The sequence below is a fragment of the Heteronotia binoei genome, chromosome 21, assembly GCF_032191835.1.
Source record: "Heteronotia binoei isolate CCM8104 ecotype False Entrance Well chromosome 21, APGP_CSIRO_Hbin_v1, whole genome shotgun sequence".
NCBI lineage: Eukaryota > Metazoa > Chordata > Lepidosauria > Squamata > Gekkonidae > Heteronotia > Heteronotia binoei.
This window is the reverse complement of record NC_083243.1, coordinates 75878636-75899777: the sequence shown is the minus strand read 5'-3', so window position 1 is coordinate 75899777 and position 21142 is coordinate 75878636.

The following is a 21142-nucleotide window of genomic DNA, read 5'->3' as shown; positions in this document are numbered from 1 at the left end:
TAGAGGTCACCTGCCAGACCAGATGTCTCCCAAGTGCTAGATGTCTCTGCTGCTTGAAGGGTGTACTCCTTTTGTGAGAAGATCTGGCTCTCTTGGAGGTTGGACATCTGTGCTGTGGTTGGGTCTTGGGAGAGAGGCACATTAATTTCTTGCCTGGGTAGATGAATGTATACATTGAGGAGGAGGGGGGGAGAAGGAAGAGGAAGAGAAGGAGGAGGAGGAATTGGATTTATACCCCAGTATTCACTTGGGGTCTCAGAGAGACTCTTTCAAGAACTGTGACTGACCCAAGGTCATTCAGCAGCTGCATGTGGTGGAGTGGGGAATCAAACCTTATCCTCCCAGATTAGAATCTGAGCATTTACCACTACACCAGTTTGGCTCTCGTAATAGTCAACTGAGAGCCAGTTTGGCGTAGTGATTAAGTGTGTGGACTCTTATCTGGGGGAACCGAGTTTGATTCCCCACTCCTCCACACACACCTGCTGATGTGACCTTGAATCAGTCACAAGTTCTCTCAGAGCTGTTCCACTCAGGAGCAGTTTCTGTCAGAACTCTCTCAGTTCCACCTACCTTATGGCTGTGTGTGTGTGGGGGGGGGTGTTACTTTTTCTGTGCTGTGTTTATGGATTACTCTACACGTTTTGCTGGTGTAACTTAATACCAGTTCCATGGAGCAATTCCAGGCTGAAGTGCCTTCCCCTCATCTGTTCCATCCCTGCTGGTGTAGGGGATTATGCCAGCAGTTCTTTGGGGGAACAGCAGTGTCATGCTCAACGTTGGCATGGTGGTACCAGGACACTATGCTAGTATATCTTCAGATTATGCTAGCATGTCTTAGAGGTAAACTGACTTAGTTGCCAAGCATCTCTCTGAGCACTTCTGCCCCCCTGCCCCAGAATTGCACTTAGAGGTCTTGGGTACTTTCTGTAGTTACCCATATCACTGGAGTCAGCTTGGCACTGGGTTCCTTGAAGAGCTTCCTCTTTATGTATTGTCCAACCCATCAGTTATAATCCACTTCCTAAGTCCTCTTCTCTACTAAGGAGGGTAAATAATAATTCGGGATCTTACTACGCTGCCCCAGGGCAGACCAAATTCTATTGAATTGGAGATAGGCTGTGAGGCTTTTGCGAACTATTTTGCGGACAAGATCGCATCACTCCGCCTCGACCTCCCCGTCAACTTTGAGACAGTTAACGCAACCGAGGCCCTGAGCATGTCTTTGGATTATATTCTGGACGGTTCCAGCCCCCTCAGCCTGGAGGAAGTTGACAGGATCCTCTTATCTGCCCGCCCAACAACTTGTAAATTGGACCCATGCCCTTCCTGGCTTATTAAATCCTGCCAGGGGGATCTCAGATATCCTATACGGGATATCATAAACAGATCCCTGACGGAAGGGCTTTTTCCAGCGCCGCTTAAAGAGGCTGTGGTCCGTCCCCTCCTAAAAAAAACATCTTTAGACCCGGCCCAATTGGCACACTATAGGCCGGTCTCAAATTTGCCCTTTTTGGGCAAACTTATTGAGAGGGCAGTGGCGAGGCAGCTACAGACTTTCCTGGAGGACGCTTCCATCCTTGACCCACTCCAGTCCGGCTTTCGCCCAGGTCACGGGATGGAGACGGTGTTGGTTGCCCTGGTAGATGACCTTCAATGGCATCTGGATCGGAATGGCTTGGCAGTGCTGATGTTGTTGGACCTACGGTCGACCATTGGTTACTGACTTGCTGCCTCGCCGACGCAGGGATTCAGGGGCTGGCCTTGCAGTGGCTTTCCTCCTTCCTTGAAGGTTGGGGACAAAGGGTCGCGATTGGGGGGGGAACTATCCCGGAGGCACACACTTAATTGTGGAGTGCCCCAGGGAGCGGTTCTCTCCCCGATGTTATTTAACATCTATATGCGACCTCTTGCCCAGATTGCCCGAAGGTATGGGCTGGGGTGTCACCAGTATGCTGATGACACCCAGCTCTATCTACTTATGGATGGCCGACTGGTCTGCGCCCCAGAAAATCTAGACCGGGCACTACAGGCCGTGGCTGAGTGGCTCAGACTGAGTGGACTGAGACTGAATCCTGCGAAGACAGAGGTCCTTTGTTTGGGCCGTCGAGGACCGGGGGGGGGGGGAAATCCCCCTGCCAGCTTTTGACGGTGCGCCGCTGATGGCGGCGGACAGGGTCAAAAGTCTGGGGGTGCTACTAGAGCCATCCCTAAAGATGGAGGCTCAGATAGCGACCACTGCCAAGTCTGCGTTTTTTCATCTTAGACGGGCAAGGCAGTTGGCCCCCTTCCTGGACCGTGATGACCTAGCAACAGTGATCCACGCTACGGTCACCTCGAGGTTGGATTACTGTAATGCCCTCTACATGGGGCTGCCCCTGTGCCAGACCCGGAAATTGCAGCTGGTGCAGAATGCCGCAGTCCGGCTGTTATTGGGCCTCCCAAGGTGGGGGCACATTCGGCTGGGTCTTCGGACTTTACACTGGCTTCCAATAATATACCGAGTCCGGTACAAGGTGCTGGTCATTACCTTTAAAGCCCTATATGGCCTGGGACCTGCCTACCTGAGGGACCGTCTCTCCCCACATGTTCCCCAGAGAGTACTGAGGTCTGGGACTCAAAACCTTCTCACCATCCCTGGGCCTAAGGAAGTCCGTCTCAAGACAACCAGAGACAGGGCCTTTTCTATAATGGCCCCTACATGGTGGAACCAGCTACTGGAAGAGGTGAGGGCCCTGCGGGATCTTACTCAGTTCCGTAGGGCCTGTAAGACAACCCTCTTCCAGTTAGCCTACGCCTGACTGGATAAATGTAGCTTATTAGACCTCTGTGAATTATACTGTATAGTTTTAATGTTAAGAATTTAAGGTTTTTAGGTTTTAAATGCTTCGACTTTTTAAATGTAATAACTCTATATTTTGTTTTATTGTTTTATCGTTTGCTGTGAGCCGCCCTGAGCCATTTTATGGGAAGGGCGGGTATAAGTTATAGAATAAATAAATAAATACATAAATAAATAAATAAAGTGAAATGGAACCCTTGGGCAATTGCAACCACAATCACTAATTTAAAATGTATACAATACTTTTATGTAAAAAAACTATTTAAATATAAATCTAATTCATACACTTAATTTATACATTTAATTAATTACAAAATCCTTCATACACCACCATATGTCATTGACTCTAAATGTCCTTGTAAACTGGGACCACAGTCTTCATACAATATAAAGTCCTTTGTCTCTCACCAACCGATGAACACAATACAACCTGCAATCCTTTCAAGAGGAAATAAATTCAAGCTTCAGTTGTACTCCTCCCCACAATGATTTCCTCAAAAGCTGTTGTGAAGATTTGTAGATTTCAAAGGAAGGCACTTCAAAAGCTAGAAGAATGTAAGAACATAAGAGAAGCCATGTTGGATCAGGCCAATGGCTCACCCAGTCTAACACTTATTAAGAAAATCCTATTACACAACATGGGTGTGGTTGAAGCCAAAAGTATATTAAAAGATTTCAAAATGGGTTTCTCCAACAGAAACTTTTGTTCAGCTGAAACTGCTAATTCAAAATATGATATTGAGATATGATTTAAGGTGCAGTCCATCATAGGAACCCATCCTGATTTTTGTACTATAGATCTTCTCATTTTTTGCCATCCTCAAAATACTAACAAAGGTTTTTGGTGAAGTTGCAAAGCAAATTCCATTGACTGTATTTTTAGAGTTCATTTACAGCCACATGTATAATCATATACTGAAACAAGTGAATGTGTGTGTGTATGAGAGTGAACTACAATCAAGATGTCATTAGGTTCACCACTTCTCAGTTAACTCCATGCTCCAATATTTCCAGAGAAATGAGAACAAACAGCTATCTTCTGCTGCCCATCAAGCAGAAGGAAAACTATCTAGTTCCTCCCGGCCTCTGAAATATGAAAGAATTGATATTGTAAATCACCCTGGAATACTCTCCCAGATGTAATTGTACTTCTAACTTGCTCTCCCTTCGAGCCTACATTGAGAAGGAAATGATTGGCTGTTGCTGTTCAGCCAGTCCATCATTTTTTTAGAAAGATGTCAGATTTGGCCCTTTTTGCAGTTTTTGCATTTTAGTATGTTGTGATTTTGTCCTATGAGAAGGCCGATCAAGTCAAAAACCAATCAATTGCTCTTGGACATTCTTAAGAGTGATAACTCCAGGGTAGTACACCTTAGAAAAGTTCAAGCACAGTAGATATTAAGAGCAGTTGATATGTTAATCAATTTCTTTTCATTGGTAGCTGTTGGGATGGATCCTACCATTTTATTCCATCAGGGTTGACACATTCCTCCGGCATAGGCTTGCAAGCCCCCAGGTGTTGGGGGGGGGGATCCCCTGGTTTTGCAGGCTCCTCTCCACCACTAGCCAGCTGGTTGGCAGGGGAAGCCCATCCCAACAGCCACCATGTGCTTTTAAATCTGTGCAGGCTTAAAAGAAGCCTGCAAACTACCTGTGTTTTAGACTGTGTGTGTACCTTTAAGTTTGAGTAAGAGGAAAGCTGCATGGGTGGGGCAAGCAAGCAGAGTCATGTGGGTCTTCACAAGGTAAGTCTGTGAAGCATGTGACAAAGGAAGGATAAGCCTGCAGAGTCTCTCTGTTGATTTGGAGGAGAATTTCACCCCCTAGGCTGTTCTGCTTTCATTTACTCCAGTCTAAGCCCACTAAAATGAATAGGCTTAGACTGGCGTAACTCTCTGTGTGTTGTGTTTGTTTTGGCTGCTTTGTGAAATGGTGTGTGTGTGTGTTCACTTTTATTTAGTGGAACTACAGCTGCTGGGGATGAGGAAGACTGTATTCAGGGGAACTGCACTGCTGTATTTTTATTTATTTTAGGGAATGGGAAAGTTTCCTGGCTCCACTCTAGCAGTATAATCCTAAAGAGATTTACTCCAGTCTAAGCCCACTAAAATGAATAGGCTTAGACTGGTGTAACTCTCTTTAGGATTGCACTGTATGTTACCCAGCTCCACCTCAAAATTCCCAGATATTTTCTGCGTTGGACCTGGCAACCCTACTCTAGCACAAAGGAGCCTCTGTTGATACAAGACACCATTGCTTCAAATTCCATCTATACAAGAGCATTATGCATCAGTAGAAGGGGCCTTGCACCAGAAGAATATGCAGGCACTGATGCAATGGCATGGTAAGAGCCAACAACAGAAAAATCTAGATTTTAAAATCTCATTTTGATTTTGTAGTTTGCATATTTGAACAAATGTTACATTTTTGTCATCTTTTAAGTCAATCTGGGCTGTGACTGATAACACACTGAGCAAGTGATTAGTAAGTAGTACACAGGGATCTAGCAATGGAAAGTTATTAGAACCTTGATACCAACTGCTCTCTCTCTCTCTGATCTCATTTAACCTAAGTTTAGTTGTTTTTTGTTGCATGGCACAATATGGTTTCTATTAGCAAAATATCCTACCTTTTTATGCGACACAGAAAGTACTCTTAATTTCCCACTGATGTCATTTAAAAAGTATCACCACATCCGCTTGTAAGCTACAAACTAGGATGGAAAATAATACACAATGGAGTGGGGATAATATGGTCATTTTGGTAGCTGACCCAGTACATTCTGTACTTTGATAGAAAATTACTATATTCTGTCTTTCTTAGGTTACGTATTTAGGAATATTTCTCCTGAGTCTGTCTACACATGTTCCATATTACAAAATGAGTATTTCACAACCAAGTGTATATATAAATCAGAGTGACTAAGGATCCAGAGATCTATGAGTGACAAGGCAGTCCTCTCATGCTGTGACATTGGGGAGAGGTACTATATTGGGGCTAATCCCAGACTGTGAAGTTGTAGTCTTGTGCTCACTCATCAGCAGAGGCAGCACACAACAAAAACCAATGAAGCAATACTGACAGAGATGCCAACCAGGTAGCTTCAAGGCCACTCCTAAACAATGCAAGTCACCAGGACCCAGTGGAAAGGAAGGAAGCAACTGACAACCGTTGTCACAAATTCTAGGGTTCCTCACAAGGAGCTGAGAAAGAAGAGTGGCAGCCAGAAATGGAATTCTAGCAGGAGCTCCTTAGGCCACACACCCCTGATGTAGCCAATCCTCCAAGAGCTTACAAAAAAGAGCCTTGTAAGGTCTTAGAGGATTGGCTACATCAGGGGTGTGTGGCCTAATATGCAAAGGAGCTCCTGCTAGAATTCCACCCCTGGTGGCAGCCACAACAAGAAACTAATTTGGATGTTCTGTAGAGTTACAGGCTTTCTGTGTAGAAGGTCCAGTAATCTAGAATGGCCTACCAAAGCCAGTGCTGAGGTTTCTTCATTGCTGGAAGGCATGAAAGTCAGTTTTCTTTCTGAGGGCATTTGGTAGAGGGTAAACTGAGCAGATCTGGCTGTATGACTTGTACAGTTTTAATGTATGCACTGTTTTTATTTTGTTAATGGATTGTTATGTCCTTACAACTGCTTGTGTTGTTCATGACCTTGAGTCTATGGAAATATGGCAGGATAAAGGTATTTTAAAGAAATGAACAAATAAATATGGGCAAGGAACTACTGTATAGTTCAATGAGAAAGAGTACAGCAATGGGAAGCAGGTTCAGATCCAAACACAAGGTGATGTGTGATCAATCTCTTTCTTACCTTTGGAGTGGAGAGTTAGGCTGGATGATGTCATAACATATTGAATAATAATTCTCAGCAATCTGATGACAAGAAATGCTTATAACAAAACTTCAGGTTCAATCCTATGACAGCTGTTAACGGGAATGAAAAAGGTCAAGATGAAGTGTATGTTCCTTTCATGGCTCTGGAAACTGACTTTGGCTTCTGAAGGCAAAAAGATTTTTTAAAAAGTTGTCATGTATGTAAAGGACAGAGTACAACAGCTACTATTACAAAACCTTTGATTAAAACAGATTTTGGAAAACCTGCAAGAGGAAAGTGTTTTATCAGAACATGTTTGCCTTCTGAAGCCAAAGTGAGCAAGTATGAAAGGGATCTAAGACAGGATGTTATACAAGCAATAGTTACTATTGACTGAAGCAACACAGAATATCATACAAACTAGAACAGAAATGGACAGAAAGGTTGTGAGTGACACTCTGTCCATATAATTCACACAGTCAATAACTTCTTAAAATGGAATTTCAGGCACCTTAGCAGGACAGACCTATGTTTGTCCCACTTGGCTTCCAAGGACATGCCATTGCTGCTGAGCCAGCACGTCAGTCCATCATGAAAACAGCTCTTTATATTCATACAGTCAATTAACCATTGCTTGGAGAGAGACTATTGCCATCAAGGGCATAACTGTTACCACCTCCTCTGCCCCCCTTCTTTATCCTGTAGATTAATTTCTGGGTGGCAGGTAGATTTGTTGTTAAATAACATGGATTTAAATATTTCAATTGTTTCTTTGTTGTTTTTGGCATTTAAGCCACTTTTAGACCTCTTCTGCATGCTGGAGTTACTGGTTTTTTCTGTTTCCAGGAAGAATTTATTAGGATACATTTTCCTTTTTAGAAAGAATTAACCTCCCCCGTGCCCCATTCATAAACACACAACAACTGAATAATTCAAAGTTATACCTGCTGAAGTATCCAGCAATGGGTCTGGCTGATTTGGGATGGGCTGGAAAACCTGTGAGGGGGTCTTTTCATGTAAGGCAAAGTAGAAGTTCATATCCTGCCATCAAATGCCCCATCCACTTGCTGCTTATCCCAGCATTTAATCCAGGAAACAGGACACAAGGATTTGAAAACCCTGCAGTACCAGTCACACAGTTTGGGGTCCTTACCTTTGGCTGTCAGGGCCTTGGTGCAGTGTAGTAATCTAAGTAATTCTGGTAGCAGTTGCAGGTCTGGTTGGCATTTGGGAAGCGTGGGTCAAATGGGGCTGTGACATAATTGTCTCCCATTTGTTTCCTGGTCTTACTGAACTCCGCCAACAAGAAGACAGCTGAAAAATTCTGATTTTTTTGTCAGTTTTTTGGCCTGACTGGATTCCAATAGCCACTTCAGAGAAGGAGGTTGGGGGCAGGCTCTGGGGAGTCAATTCACAAAACATTGGAATCAGTTTGTACAGAGTTCTCCCACACATCTGTGCAGGGCTGTTTTCCTGGCAGAATCCAGTAGAACAGATTCCGGAACCTCTTTGTAGAAAGAAAAATCTCTATCACCTTCCCTTGAGGAGATATCAGTCAGTAGTACTGCCTACTCTGACTAGTCTTGGCTCTCCAGAGTCTCTCCTGATCTGATCCATGCTCACTGTCTGTCAGGACCAGTGTCCTGAAAGGGTGGCCCCACTGCCACTGACTCCTCCCCTCCCCACTTCCTGAATGGGAGAGGAGTCAGTGGCAGTGGGGCCACCCTTTCAGGACTCTGGTCCTGACAGACATTGAGTGTGGCCACGCAGCATGGTTTTACCTGCTGATTGGTGAGGGAGGGGGAGGGTGTGCACATTTAGATAGCTGGGAATGTGGCGCTAGAGCCCGTTCCAGCATTGAAATCAACATGGGGTGTGGAAGGAAGGGAGGAGGAGGCTGTGGAGCGGGCAAACTAGGCATTTTCCTAGGGGGGAGGGGGAAAGGCTGAATTTACTGCTCCCGCCCTGCTGGTGCTCTAGGCAATCGCCTAGTTTGCTTAGTGGGTGAGCTGGCCCTGATTAGAGATACCAGGAATTGAATCTGGGACCATATGCATGCCAAGCAGATGTTCTACATTGAACCATAGACCCCCTCCCTTTGTGCATGTGAATGTGTGAAGCAATAAGGCTAAGGAATGAACAAGAATTTGTTATCAGTGTTCCCAAGCCTCACATGGTAGCAAAAGAACAAAAATTGAGGCCGGTGGCACTTTTAAGACCAAAATTTTATTCAAAGTATGAATTTGTGTGTGCATACCCGCTTTGTCTGATACAATGAAATTGAATTTACCAGTCCATACATGGTACATATATACAAACTCTGTTGGCCTTAAAGGTACCCTTGGACTCAAACTTTGTTCTACTGCTGCAGACCAACACAGCTATGCACCTGGATCTATGGTTGCAAAAGCTTACTCAAGAATACATTTTTGGTAGATCCCTGAGATGGTAATTTGAATACATGGAGGTTACTGTGTATCTCTAACTGTGCGTATGCCAAGGTGTTTTCCAAACAAACATAGTCAAAATTAAGCTTATGGAAACTTGGGAGAGGGTTTAAGAAGAATGGAGGAGAAAACTCAGCTGAAATTCATAATATATTGACCAAAGGAAGAATTCGCTTCCTCAACTGGAGACAGCAGATTTGGAATACATTCACGTAGGATAATACTCCACTCACTGTTTGAAAAGAATGAGAAGAAATAATAGGAAGAATAATAGGGAGTTGTTAACATTTCAAAATGGTTTGACTAGTAAGTATCATTCCACATGTATTGTAAGGTTCTTAAGCACAAGGTATTATTCATTCTACACTTCATAGAGACACAATAACATTTTCCCTGGATTCATATTAAATATTCTGTTTGTTCCCATTTTACAGATAAAATGTCCATCAGAAATATGCAAGGTGAAATTAAAATGACTTTTGGCACTATTAGTTCCAACTGGAATGTTAAGCATCTGCCTTGAGCAGGTGTCTGGAGAGAAAGCACATAATTTCATAAATAAATGTCTCTCTCATTGAAATCAATGGAATTTGAAAAGTTAAATGTGCTCATATTTGGTTGTGAACTGTGTCCATTTTTTCTTCATAAAACTTAGAAACATTCACTTGGTAGATCTCTATGGACTGTCTCCACTGGATTGCCAAAGCTTTTAAATGTTTTGAAATATTGTTGTTGTTACTATCTTCAAAAACTTTTACTTTTAAACAGGCCAGAGTATTCTGGTTTCCTCTGTGGGTGTATGTTAAGTGTCATTAAGTTACTTCCACTTATGAATTAATGACTTCCAAAACATCCTATCATTAACAGCCTTACTTTTGCAAAATGAAGGCCATAGCTTCCTTCACTGAATTGCTGGTTTTCTACCTGCATCTAAATATCTACCTATCTGTCAAGAATCCCAACATTTTTATATTGTTAAAAGATAAGGAGAGCCAGTTTGGTGTAGTGGTTAAGTGTGCGGACTCTTATCTGGGAGAACCAGGTTCAATTCCCCACTCCTCCACTTGCACCTGCTAGCATGGCCTTGGGTCAGCCATAGCTCTGGCAGAGGTTGTCCTTGAAAGGGCAGCTGCTGTGAGAGCCCTCTCCAGCCCCACCCACCTCACAGGGTGTCTGTTGTGGGGGAGGAAGGTAAAGGAGATTGTGAGCTGCTCTGAGACTCTTCGGAGTGGAGGGCGGGATATAAATCCAATATCATAATAATAATAATACTTTTGTGATTTAAACATAATAAGAAAAATGTTATTATCTTTTCTTATACTCCAAATCATTTTTCTTCAGATTAACTTTTCTGCCTGAGGTTTTTCATTTGGTAAATGACTGTAATCTTGTTTTTGCCAGAATTTTATGATCATTCTTCATATTCATGATTGTCTTATTAATTGTTGGGTCATGTATCATCAAAGTAGTATATATTACTATACTTGTATGCTTCTGTATACTTTTGAAGTTTCATAACTGTTTACCCAAGTCAGCCTCATTTAGGGAGCTTTATTCTGGTGAATGGGATGGGATGCTGGGATGGGGAGAAAGGACTGGATTGGAGAGGCAAGCCTGCCTCTCAGCTCTGGTTTCCCTTCCCTGTGTGCCTCACCTTGGCAGAGCCTGCAGGGAAGGAAGAAAGGACTTGGTCAGAGAGGTGAGCCTGCCTCTCTAATCTAGCTTCCCTTCCCCATGCACCCTACCTCAGCAGAGAATGCAGGGAAGGGAAAAATGGAGAGCCACCCATACTGAGTGGCCACCCCTCTCTCTCCCTACTGCAAGATCTAAAGGTCACTCTAGCTGATGAGGGCCATGTGCTCCCCTCTCATCAGCAGAAGGGCTAAATCTCACAGGAGGGGAGGGATGGCTGCTGGTGATGAAGCTTAGGGGTGGAACTTCCCCCACCAGCCAGCTGGCTGGTGACAGGTTGGAACTCCCAAAAGTGGGGAAACCTCGGCTGGAACCTGGAGGCTGGCACCCCTATCCCTTTTAAAGACTTAATGGTCTGGCTGCAGTTTATACATGGCTGCTTATTTCCATATGAACCTACCGACACATTAAGAACATAAGAGAAGCCATGTTAGATCAGGCCAATGACCCATCCAGTCCAACACTCTGTGTCACACAGTGGCCAAAAAAAATTATATACACACACACACACACACACACTGTGGCTAATAGCCACTGATGGACCTCTGCTCCATATTTTTATCTAACCCCCTCTTGAAGGTGGCTATGCTTGTGGCTCCATATTTTTATCTAACCCCCTCTTGAAGGTGGCTATGCTTGTGGCCACCACCACCTCCTGCGGCAGTGAATTCCACATGTTAATCACCCTTTGGTCTTCCGTAGAGGTCCAGAAGCTGCCATGGTTGAACTTTGACAGATGGCTTTTTGGGAAGGGATTGGCACAAACTGATTCACAAAATAAAGTTCATGATGAATTTTTGCCTATTTGTGGTTCACAAAGTGAAATTTGTGGAGGGCATGAATTTTCCACAAACTTTCAAGCTGTTCATGGCAGTTTGTGGCAGTTCATGAATAGATACATTTTCAGATATGCTGTCTCCTCTCAATCTAAATGTTTGACAAACTTCAAAGCAATAGGGGCAGAACATGGAGGGTGTGTAGAAGAGCATATGAGGGAGATCCCCTACAGCTTTGATGTCTCTAGCTTGCACAAGATTCGTTTGATACACTCCTGAACCTCCTGAACCTATGCCTGTCAAATTGTCCACCTATCATTTTCTCAGAAAGCTCTTTCCTGAGGACACCTTCTTTGTTGGGCTGTAACCTGGACCCCATATATACAATCCTCACTAAACCTGGAGGGTGGGTAGAGGAGAGTCAGCCAGAGATATGTTGGTGTCTCTAATATGCTTAGGGGAGGTTCTACTGCATCATGAACCTTACAAACCAAACCAGTTCATTTGGTGGCTAAAAGGTTTGTGAACTGGGCATGCCATGAAATACTAAGGCAAAAGCAGCCCCAGGCTTTCCCTCTCCATTTAAACACCCCACTAGGTGTGGGGAGAGGAGTCAAAACCTCAGCCTTTGTTGCTGCTCTGTAAGGCAGAGAGGCGGCAAAAGGAGCCTGGCAGCTTCCCCTCCCCATTTAAACACCCAGCAGGGTGTTTAAATGGGGAAGGGAATCAGATCCCCTGCCTTGACTGCCTCTCTGCAAGGGGGTGCAAAAGCAAGGAGAGGATCTCTCCCCTCCACCTCTCAGAGTCTCCCGAGAGGCACCCGGGCAGTGGGGCTTTCTCCCTGCCTTTGCACCCTGGGGTGCAAAGGCAAGGAGAGGATTTTCCCCCCAAGCACCTATCAGAATCTCCTGAGAAGCGTCTGGGCAGTGGGGGCTTTCTCCCTGTTTTTGCACCCCAGAGAGCGCTGAGGTCAGCAGGGAAGAACCAGCTGAATATCCCTGGGCCAAGGGAGGCCAGATTGAAGACCTCCCGGGATCGGGCGTTCTCAATTGCAGCTCCACTCTTATGGAATCAACTCCTGGAAGAGGTGCGGGCCCTGCGATGCTTAGATCAATTCCACAGGGCCTGTAAGACCTACCTCTTCAAAATAGCCTTCACCTAATGCTGAGCTAAGAAAGTGTCGCTGGATATGTTTTTAGCCACAGAATGTATCAAAGATCTAAGTTATAGCACCATAATTAATTTTAATACAATTTATAAATGGATTTATGTCGATTTTATAATTATAAGTGTAAGTACTATGTATAATTTTATAATTTTATTGTATTGTATTCATGTGTTGTGAGCCGCCCTGAGCCTGCCCTTGTGGGCGGGATACAAATAAAAAGTATTATTATTATTATTAAAAGCAGAGAGAGGATATTCCCTCTGCCTCTCAGAGTCTCCCGAGAAGCGTCTGGGCAGTGGGGGCTTCCTCCCTGTCTTTGCACCCCTGGGATGCAAAAGCAGGGAGAGGATCTCCCCCCCATACCTCTCAGAATCTTCCGAGAGGTGCCCGGGCAGTGGGGGCTTTCTCCCTGCCTTTGCACCCCTGGGGTGCAAAAGCAAGAAGATCTCCCCACCTCTCAGAATCTCCTGAGAGGCACCTGGGCTGTGGGGGCTTTCTCCCTGCCTTTGCACTCCTCAGGTACAAAAGCAGGGAGAGGATCTCTCCCCCCCCATTTTATCCTATTGCCCCTTTCTTTCTTATGGGCCTATAGGATAGAATGGAGGGATCAGGCCGTCTCTGCTGTACAACAAGAGAAAGGGTTTAAAGTTTAAATCCCCTTCTCTGGAGTTGTGCTGCAGATCCAGGCCTGCCGAGGCTTCCCCTCCCCATTTAAGCACTTGGTGGGTGTAAAGTACTGGGGTCGGCGCAGTAAGAGACCAGAGTCGGAGAGTGATTTCAGGAAGCTTTACTTCAGGAACACACACACACACACAGACTGAGCTCTGTTCAAACTTCCCGCTCCTTTATACAATTCTTGCCCTCTTCTGATTGGTCCTTAACTATCTACACGGATTGGCTATTTACAGGGCCCTAAGGGCCTATCAGGGTACAGTATGAGCCTGGATGTTGATTGGCTACTTATGTTTCAATCCTTCCCCTGATTGGGCACGCTTAGGCCTTCTCTGGAACCCTGGTGTGGAGTTCAAGCTCTGGCTTGTTCGGCTTCCCTCCAAAAGTAACAGTTCCCTCCAAAAGTAACAGTTCTCCCATTTGAGCCTAGGACACAACACCCCTCCCCCCATAGTTCCAGCTATCAGGTGACATAGTCCTGGAGATATGCCGGAGGGCGGCGGTCTCGTGTCGAGCGTCGGAGCTCCGAGGGGACTTGGCGTTCCGACTCGGTTGGTGGTTCCCTGGCTGCAGAGCTGGAGACATCTGGGACGGCGGCCCCGGGAGACCTGGGTTCAGCTGCGCGGTCGGGGGTCTCCTCCTGCTGGGCCGAAGCGGGCTCCACGGAACCCTGTTCTGTGTCAGGCTCTCGGGGACTTATGTTGTCCGGATCTGGAGCCTCTGACCTTGGCTCCCCGGCAGGCAGGCGACCTCGGAGTTGGTTGATGTGTCGCCTCAGGAGATGTCCACCCTCCAAGGTCACTGCATAGGAGACCGGTCCGGTGACGTGGTCCACCTTTCCAGGGAGCCAGGCGGGGCCAGTGGTGGCCACACTGTCTCACCTGGGTAGAACCCTCTGGGGGCTTTAAGGTGTTCCGGCGCCGGTCGCCTGTCTGGGGCTCGGTCAGGGTGCAGCTTGTCCAGCAGGGTGCTGATGTGGCGGCCCATGAGGAGCTCTGCTGGACTGCGAACTGTAGAGGCGGTGGGTGTGGTCCGGTAGGCCATTAGGAAACACACCATGTCTTTTGGCCAGTCTGAGGGGCCCAGATGGTTCAAGGCCTCCTTTGCCGTGTGCACCATCCGCTCTGCCTGGCCGTTGGTGGCTGGATGAAACGGGGCAGAGCGAATGTGCCTGATGAGGTTCCTGGCCAAGAAGTCCTGGAACACTGCGGACGTGAATGCTGTGCCATTGTTGGTGACGATGGTCTCCGGCAAACCGTGGGTTGCAAAGATGGCCCTCAGAGCCCTGATGGTCACCTGCGACGATGGCGAGGGCACCTGGACCACCTCAAACCACTTGGAGTATGAATCCACTAGTATGAGTAGAGTCTGCCCATGGAAGGGGCCAGCAAAGTCCATATGCAGTCTTGACCAGGGGTTTTTGGTGGATTCCCATGATTGCACTGGGCCACGTGGGGGGTCAGGTCTTGACACCTGGCACGTCGGGCACCTTTTAACCCAAGCCTCAATTTCTGCATCGAGGCCGGGCCACCAGACATAGCTCCGTGCGAGAGCCTTCATGCGGACTATGCCCGGGTGTGCCTTGTGCAGGGCTCTCAGCACTTGGTCTTGCAAGGGTTTGGAGATGACGACTCTGTTGCCCCATAGTAGGCAGCCTTTGTGGGTGGATAGTTCATCTTTCCAGGCTGCAAATGGAGTAAATTCCGGCCCAGTCAAGCCCTTGGGCCACCCCCTCCCCACCCAGTCCAAGACACGGGAGAGAACTGGATCACGAGCGGAGCAGGCAGCAACGTTGCGGGCGAGCAATGGCCTGTCCGGAAGCATGCCCATCAGTAGGATCTGATGAGCCGGGGCTGGATCGGGATCCACGTCAGGCAAAGGCAAGCGGCTCAGGGCGTCAGCATGGCCCATTGCCTTGCCCGGGCGATGCACTAGGATGTAAGTGTAGCCGGCTAGAAAAATGGACCAATGGAAGACCCGTGGGGACAACATTTGAGGGGTCTGCCGGTCCGATGCAAAGAAGCCCAAGAGGGGTTTGTGGTCCGTATAGAGGGTAAAGGGCCGGCCGTAGATGTAATCATGACATTTTTTGACACTGGCCACGACTGCCAACCCTTCTTTGTCGATTTGGGCGTAATTCCGCTCCGCCGACGAGAGGGTCCGCGAGTAGTATGCGATAGGGACTTCGGTCCCATCAGGGAGTCGGTGGCCCAGAACTGCCCCCACGCCATAAGGGGACGCGTCGCATGCAAGGACCAAGGGCAGGGTCTCGTCGAAATGGGCAAGGATGGAATTGGACATCAGGTGGCCCTTGATATCCTGGAAGGCTTTAGCGTGCTGGTGGTCCCACGCTCAGGGTCGGTTCTTGTCTAGAAGCTGGTTCAGGGGTTTGGCCACCGCTGCCTTGTGGGGGAGAAACGCATGATAAAAGTTTAGGAGGCCGAGGAAGGCCTGGAGTTCTTGCTTGTTGGTGGGCGCTGGAGCATCTCTGATGGCACGCAGCTTGGCATCGGAGGGGTGGACCCCCTGGGCATCGATGGAGAACCCCAGAAATTCCACCCGATCCACACCCAGGAGGCACTTCTCCCGTTTGACCTTGAGGCCGGCTGTTTCAAAACGTTGTAGGACTCCTCTAAGGCGGGCGGAGAATTCTTCAGGCGAGGCTGCCGCGATCAGCACATCATCGAAGAATGGAGTGACTCCGGGAAGTCCTTTTAAAAGGGAGTCTATTAGTTCCTGGAACAACCCCGGAGCCACACTCACACCAAATTGCAACCGCTTTACTCTAAAGCCCCCCCGGTGGGTCACAATTGTTTGGGCGTTGGCCGTGGCCTCATCCACCGGCAGCTGTTGGTAAGCTTGGGCCAAGTCCAACTTGCCGAAATTTTTTTCACCGGCTAGGGTGGCTAGAACGTGGCTAACGATGGGCACAGTGTATGCGTGGGCCTGAAGAGCCTTGTTGAGGGTGCACTTATAGTCTGCACTAATCCGCACCTCCCCACTGGGCTTGACTGGAGTCACGATGGGAGTTTCCCAGGTTGCGTGGGTGACAGGCTCTAGTATTCCCTGTGCAATCAGTTTATCCAGTTCCTCCTCAATTTTAGGCTTGAGCACGAATGGAACTCGCCGCGCTTTAAGCCTAATAGGCCGCACTGTGGGGTCGAGGTGTAGTGTAACCGGGGGACCCGTGTAGCAGCCCAAGGTGCCATCGAAAACGGCCGGGAACTCTTCGCAAACCTTGTTAAAGTCCACTCCGACAGTCTTATTGACCCCCCTGATCTCTAGTCCCAGGGGCTTGAACCAGTCGAGACCCAAAAGGTTTGTAAGGTGGTTCTTGACCACTAGCACTTGTAGCTGGCCCTTGAACCCCTTGTATTGGACTGGGACCGGGCCCACTCCCAAGATAGGCACCTTATTCTTCTGGAAGTCCACTAAGGTAAACCACGGGTCCCTGAGACGAGGCCTCAGCCTGGTGGGAATTTTAAAAAATGTCTCTGCCGCTATAATAGATGATGCTGACCCAGAGTTCACCTCCATTTGGCAGGGCACCCCCCGATCCCTACATTGACCCGGATTTTGGAGGGCCTGACTGGCGAGGGTAGGTACTGTACCGGGTATCGGTGGGCATGGAGAGCATCGATTTCGAAGTCTGGCTGGCCTTCGGAGTGCGCAGATCTTTGCGGGACGCGTGCTTGGGATTTGGATCTGCAGGCGCAGGCGATGTGGCCTTCCTTGTTGCAGAGTCGACAGGTGGCATTGCGGAATTCGCAGGTCTTCCGCTCGTGCTGGCCCCCGCAACTTGCACATGCAGGTGGTGTCTTGTGTCTCATGCCCTGTGGGACATGGGTGGTCTTCCTTCCTGCTGAACGATAGCCGGTTTGTAGAGCTCTGTCCTCGTCCGAGTCCTCCGTAGATGGTTCAGGGTTGATCTGGTGTGCCGCAGCCTGTCTTGTCGGCCGTGGCTCTGCTGATCTGCCCTTCTCCCATCTGGTGGCCACGTCGATTGCCTTTGTTAGGTCGCACTCGGAGAGGGACAGGAGTTTCTGCATGAGTTTTTTGTCCCTCAAGCCCCATACAAACTGGTCAAGAAGGGCTTTGTTGAGGTCTGCGAAACTGCATCGGCTTGCCACCCGGCGCAGGCTTGTTAAGAACGCCATGGCGGTTTCGCCTGCCTTCTGTGTCCTTTGTTGGAAGTCCCAGTGCCGGGTGAGCTTGGTTGGCTGGGGCTGGAAATACTTCTCCAGAGCGCTGATGATGTCGTCCACTGGCGTCTCTGAGAGCTTCCTGGGTTGGAGAAGAGCCCTGGCTATGTCCATGGTCTCCGTGCCACACGTACTGATAAACAGAGCTCTCTGCATGGTAGTCTCTGTAATCTTCCGGAAGGTCAGGTATGACTGGAAGCCTTCAACCCACGTGTCCCACAGCTTGGGGCGATCGATGCTAAAGGGCTGTAGGAGGTTGGCTGGAGCCTCCATTCTTGGCAGCGCGTCTGGGCGGCTTGCGAGCTGGGGTGTGCGCAGAGCGGAGGTGCGGACCCAGATGGCTCGGATTTAGCTGCCTTTCTGTGTTCCTGGTTCTGTTGCTGGTTCTTACTGGCATCCCATCCTCGTCGCCAGTGTAAAGTACTGGGGTCGGCGCAGTAAGAGACCAGAGTCGGAGAGTGATTTCAGCAAGCTTTACTTCAGGAACACATACACACAGACTGAGCTCTGTTCAAACTTCCCGCTCCTTTATACAATTCTTGCCCCCTTCTGATTGGTCCTTAACTATCTACACGGATTGGCTATTTACAGGGCCCTAAGGGCCTATCAGGTACCGTATGAGCCTGGATGTTGATTGGCTACTTATGTTTCAATCCTTCCCCTGATTGGGCACGCTTAGGCCTTCTCTGGAACCCTGGTGTGGAGTTCAAGCTCTGGCTTGTTCAACTTCCCTCCAAAAGTAACAGTTCCCTTCAAAGTAACAGTTCTCCCATTTGAGCCTAGGACACAACAGTGGGGTATTTAAATGGGGTGTGTGTGTCAGATCACCCATGGGTCCCTTCATTTTTTTGAGTGGGGGCACCATTTTTGGTTTTGCCCCCCCTCCAAAAAATGTAGATCCGGCCCTGACTGGACTTTGTACTGTATCCATTGAAAGGAAATAAATATTGCAATAAATACACAATAAACAAAAAATCAAGTCTCAACTGTATAGCTTGGCACTGTTACCAGATATTAACAAATGGGTCACTTAAAACAAGAGCAAGATCATACTCATTGTTCACTTTCCACTTGATCTTTCTTAAAGACCTTGCTCTGGTATTATAACATTTTGTCAGTTAACTGTTGTAGATTTTAGGCTAACAATTGTACCTTGATTATTTAAGAACATATAGTGAGCCCTGATAGAGTAGACCAACAGTTTGGCTAGGACAGCATCCTGTATCCTGCATTAGCCCTAGAATATAGGGTATAAACAGGCCTCAGATTCAGCAGGCGCTCACAGGAGCACAGCTTTGCCACACTCCCAGCTTTGCCACACTCCCAGCAGCCCTCATCAACCCCTGGAGAACCCAATGCCTCCCTTTCTCCACTTCTTATGTGATTTTGGGTGGCTGGTGGCTTGCTGGCCTTTTGACTTGTGGGGGGGGGCGGCCCAGGAAAGCCCAAGGCGAGTGAGGCCTGCTTGGGCTGGCTGGATGTCTAGCCAGCCCAAACAGGCCTCGCTCGCCCAGGGCTCTCCTTCCTTGGATCAGGTTGCTTTTAGCTGGGGGAGGGTGGCATATGCTAATGAGTTATGCTAATGAGCTCTGCCATCTATTTTTCTACAAAACAACCCCTGGGTATAAATATTTAAGTTTAGTTTTGTTTATTAAATTTATACCCCGCCCTCCCTGCCAAGGCAGGCTCAGGGCGGCTTACAACATTGGTCATAATAGCAATAAAAGATTAACACATTAGTAATAAAATCAGTCAATTCATAGAACAATTTAAAACAGTTGGTGCTAATAGCATTTTGGTATTATTCAGTTACCCTTGTGTCAATATTTCCTGGATTCCTCCTGCTGTTATAAATATTTAAATAAATAGACCATGCAGCTGGGTAAGCAAAATCAGTCCATGCCTACCTTAGAATATCAGTTTATGAGGAGCCATGAAAGCTTCTTGTTTCTTGGTTGTCCACATTTGGCCACCATGGGAAACAGGATGCTCGACTATGTCTCCTTTGATGTGCTTTGTCTGGGTCCCTGTTCTTTGTCTTATATCTCTGTTCTGCTTTGTGTTTTTAGCATTTAGTGTTCCCTGCTGCCTAGAGTCCACTGCAGATATGGAATGCGATTGACTACTTTCTTCAGTCATTTGTTTGGTGCATTGCAATGATGTAATGCCTTAATCCTGTGACTGATACCAGCTATTGCGATGGCAACAGTATGAATTGCTTGAGGACTCAATTTTCCAGTGGCTACTTGCCAGGATACCCAAAATCCAAACTTCACTGTTAGAGACTGCATGCCTCTGTTTATCCACTGAGCACACACTCAGTAAATAAGGGCATATTGCACAATTTTTGTAAATAATTTTAAACAATTTTGCTGTGGGTGGCAAATTAATCACATTAATAAAGGGTTTTTTTTTTACATTGTAGGTTATGGTCCACTATTTAACTCATACAAATTGTGTCTCCTCTCCTTATTTATGGGGCAAGCACACAAGCCTTTTCCTCTGTTCTGCACTTGCCCTCTTTTTAGAGTTGCCAGGAGAGCCAGTTTGGTGTAGTGGTTAAGTGTGCGGACTCTTATCTGGGAGAGCCAGGTTTGATTCCCCACTCCTCCACTTGCACCTGCTGGAATGGCCTTGGGTCAGCCATAGCTCTGGCAGAGGTTGTCCTTGAAAGGGCAGCTGTTGTGAGAGCCCTCTCCAGCCCCACCCACCTCACAGGGTGTCTGTTGTGGGGGAGGAAGGTAAAGGAGATTGTGAGCCGCTCTGAGACTCTTCGGAGTGGAGGGCGGGATATAAATCCAATATCTTCTTCTTCTTCTTCTTCCCCCCTGGCACTGATGGGAATGAGGGGTAGGGTTGCCAGATCCAAGTTGGGAAACTACTGAAGATTTGGGGATGGGGCTTGGGGATGATAGGGACCTCCGTGGGGTACAATGCCATAGAGTCCATCCTCCCCCCCCAAAAAAAATCCAGTTTCTCCAGGGGATGTAGTCTGGAGATGAGCTGTAATTCCTGGGGATTCCCAGGTCCCAGCTGGGGGTTGGCACCCCTACCTTCTTTCCATCTTGTATGGCATGATTAGCTGGTTACTACTGTATCAAGCTGGTAATTAATTACAGGTGGCAGATACTGCCACAACACTGTTTTCATTAACTTGGGGGCTGAAGGGATGATATGATTTGTTTAGTATAGAAAATCTCATGTTCTTATATAAAATCATTGACTTGCATACATTAATTTAATCTAATAATACAGTTTTTTGAATAATATACATGTTGACCAAGTTTATGGGCATACATAATTTGCTTAGATTAAGAAGTAGAATCAATTTTATCTTTAATTTATCAGAAATATCAGCAGAAGACATCAGATTTTACCTAAAATTAAGGTCAACTTGATATTGGACAGAATTATTCTAAAAATATAATTTGCAGCATAAAGGAGTCACCAAATTTAACAAATCAAGTGATGTGTCTTTATAAAAGGGTCTCTTTGTGAAACTGTATGTTACATTTAGATT